The sequence below is a fragment of the Stigmatopora nigra genome, chromosome 20, assembly GCF_051989575.1.
Source record: "Stigmatopora nigra isolate UIUO_SnigA chromosome 20, RoL_Snig_1.1, whole genome shotgun sequence".
Classification (NCBI taxonomy): Eukaryota; Metazoa; Chordata; class Actinopteri; order Syngnathiformes; family Syngnathidae; genus Stigmatopora; species Stigmatopora nigra.
In genome coordinates, this window is record NC_135527.1 from 4,915,331 (window position 1) to 4,919,113 (window position 3,783).

The 3,783-nt window shown below is 33.6% G+C and overlaps 1 non-coding gene across 1 annotated transcript; it reads left to right on the forward strand.

Annotated features, from left to right (window-relative positions):
• Window positions 1-796: 796 nt before the first annotated feature.
• Window positions 797-868, forward strand: trnam-cau (transfer RNA methionine (anticodon CAU)). The gene has a single exon. It is a non-coding gene; the product is annotated as a tRNA-Met (tRNA).
• Window positions 869-3,783: the final 2,915 nt, after the last annotated feature.

A 3,783-nucleotide genomic window follows, 5' to 3' on the forward strand; every position in this document is an offset into this window, starting at 1 on the left:
ATAAAAATGGAAGGCGTTAATACAAATGAAGGAGGTGGAGTGCAAAAGGTGTAGTGCACATTTTAACCAATAGGTGTAAGATAAATTCTATTCTAGTAACTTTTAATACATCATAGTGAAAAGAGTGCAAGACTAAATATAAGAATACAAATATATTTCAATATGATTAACTATGTTTTTACAATATCGGAAATCCACAAAAACCCACACAGGTGAAAGACCATTTTCCTGCTCAGTCTGTTGTCAAAAATTCAGTTGCCGAAAACCTTAAAATCACACAAAAGAACCTAGACAGGTTAGACATATTTTCTTTGTCAGTTTGTAGTTAAAAATTCACTTGAAAGGCCAATTTAAAGCATCACAGAACGAATCCACACAGGAAAAAAAATCTTTTCCCTGCCCAGTCCGTGGTCAAACATTCAATCACAACAAAACCTTTAGAAAAAACAATTCTCACAGTTGTATAAAACAAAAAAATCCTTCCACTCGATTTGTAAAGTAACATTAGCTATTAGCTAAAGTGCCAGTTTAAATTTGACATGGTATCTTGATTTTGTTAATTGCGCCGCCGAATGTCTTGTATTTGTGTTTTTCAATGAAATTGAAGTTTTTAACAGCAAAATGGTTGAACTCACCATGGATGTGACAGTCCACAGTCGAGACCGAGGTGCTTGTGCTGGTGGTCCTCAGAAGCTCTGGCAGCAGGTGGGAATCATCACGTGCCTCTGTATGTCTGATTGGATTGGTCTGATTGATTAAATTTGTGAGTCAGCTTGTCATACTGTAACTGAGGAGAAGCAGAGTGGCGCAGTGGAAGCGTGCTGGGCCCATAACCCAGAGGTCAATGGTTCGAAACCATTCTCTGCTGCTTACAGTCATTTGCTTTTTTGCAGAAGCAAAATACCTCACTTTCAATTGTTGCAGTTGCTGTGAAAAACTGATCTTTATAATTATTAATTCTTAAAATTAATAACTCACTTCACATTTTTCTTAAGGATACCCACCGATCAAAAATCGAATCAGAATTTAACGGAAATCAGACCCAATGCGTCATTTTCAGAGTATGGGAATCGGGTATAAGCTAAATTTTGTGATTCAATGAATGACATTTGGGGCAGCCTGGTGGTGCGGTTCTGGGTTCAAGACCAGGTCGGTCCAATTGTATGGAGTTAACATGTTATACCCTGCGTGGGTTTCTTCCGGGTACTCCGGTCTCATCCCACATTGGACATTCAAAATTACCACTAGGTGTGAGCGTCAGTAGTTGCCATTGACAGGGAGAGATGTTCAATCCAGTTTGACTGCAATCCCTCCGGTCAAATTGGATTGGATGCCTGTCATCGTCAATGGGAGTGAAATAGGATTACTTGCTCTGGTAGATAATGAGTTGAAATAGCAAGTCACAAGCATGTCCATAAAGGTCAGGCTAAACAGATCTGACACATTTGTAGGTTTTAAAACAATGAAAACAAGGTCTGGCTCATTGGTCTGGTGGTATAATTCTTGCTTAGGGTGAGAAAGGTCCTGTGTCCAACTCCTGGATGAGACAAAACTTTGTTGAATTGTGATCTATTATGGGGGTTGATATGTCACATGCTTCACCTGAGAAAAAAAAAGTGTTGAATTGTCATATATGGTGGGGTGGTATGGGAAATAGTTTTCTTCTTGCCAGGGGGGCCTAACAGAAAATAATTGAGAAGCACTGGTCTAGTGGTATGATTCTCGCTTGGGGTGTGAGAGGTCCCAGGTCCAACTCCCAGGTGAGCCCTGGTTTTATTGAATTATGATATAATTCAATAATATATATATATATATATATATATATATATATATATATATATATATATATATATATATATATATATATATATATATATATATATATATATATATATATATATATATATATATATATATATATATATATATATATATATATATATATATATATATATATATATATATATATATATATACATATATATATATATATATATATATATATATATATATATATCCATTTATATATATATATATATATATATATATATATATCCATTTATATATATATATATATATATATATATATATATATATATATATATATATATATATATATATATATATATATATATATATACACATATTTTTATATATATATTCTCTAATTTTTTACACGGTCCTCACACAACTGCTAACTAAACCCTTTAAAATTGGTAGTAGCAATCCACTTTTGTATTAAAGATGTGAACAAAAAAGTGATGAGAGAAATGAGGATATGATTTATTAATGTTTAATAAAAAAAACATGTGAAAATGTGTCCTGCACCGCTGAATTAGTTCCCTCGGCGGGCGTTAATATGGAAGACGTAATACTCGTGTTCGTCTGCCAGATGGCGGCAAGAGCATTTCCTACCAGGGCCAAAAGCTGTCCACTTGTACTACATTTTACACTTTGACCTGTGCCCTGTGCCTGTATGTGAATATATGTGCCATGTTGCATTTGTATGATATTTAATCGCTTAATAGGGGGAATTGCAGTCATTAATAAGGGGTGCATTTATTTGAGGTGGACAGGTATGTAAGAATCTTGAAACATGGACAGTGGTAGTTGTGAGACTGCCAATTGAATTGAATATATATATATATATATATATATATATATATATATATATATATATATATATATATATATATATATATATATATATATATATATATATATATATATATATATATATATATATATATATGTATATATACATATATGAGGTATTTTGCTTCTGCAAAAAAAGAAATGATGGTATGTAGCAGAGAATGGTTTCGATCCATTGACCTCTGGGTCATGGGCCCAGCGCACTTCCGCTGCGCCACTCTGCCTCTTCTCAACTATGATATGACAAGCTGACTCACAAATTTAATCAATCAGACTAATCCAAGCAGACATACATAGGCACATGACGATTCCCACCTGCTGACTGAGCTCCTGAGGACCACCAGCACATGCACCTCGTTTTTGAATGTGGACTGTCACATCCACGGTGAGTTCTGCAATTTACAGTCATCCATTTTTCAGTTAAGAACTTCCATTTCAATGAAAAACACAAATACAAGACGTTCGGCGGCACAATTAACATAATCAAGATAACAGCTAATAGCTAATGTTACTATACAAATTGAGCAGGAAGACATTTTTCGTTTTACCAGTATGAGATGTTGTGTGTTTTTTAAAGGTGTTCTTGTGATTGAATGTTTGACCACACACTGGGCAGGGGAAACGTTTTTTTTCCTGTGTGGATTTGTTCTGTGATGCTTTAAATTGGCCTTCCAAGTGAATTTGTAAATACAAACTGACAAAGAAAATATGTTTAACCTGTCTGGGTTCTTTTGTTTGTTTTAAAGTCTTTTGACAACTGAATTTTATACAACAGACTGAGCAGGAAAAGGGTTTTTTACCTATGTAGGTTTTCAATATTATAAAAACATAGTTAATCATACCACATGCCAGAAAGCTGTCACAAGCATAATACCCCTGTGCATCTTCCCAAATTAAAACTTTCTATAAACGTTACAAACGTATGCCGCACAATGTTTGCAGTTGTTTAAATATATAGATATCATCTAATCTGTTTAGTTAATCTGATAAGATTCATGTCAGAAACTGTATTGTAAAATAAGTTCAATATTAACATTTCGATATTGAAAAGGGGCCTATATTTATTGCTTGTCAATAAATGTGCAATTGTCTTTGTTATATGATTTAAGATTTCTGCTGCTAAATCTC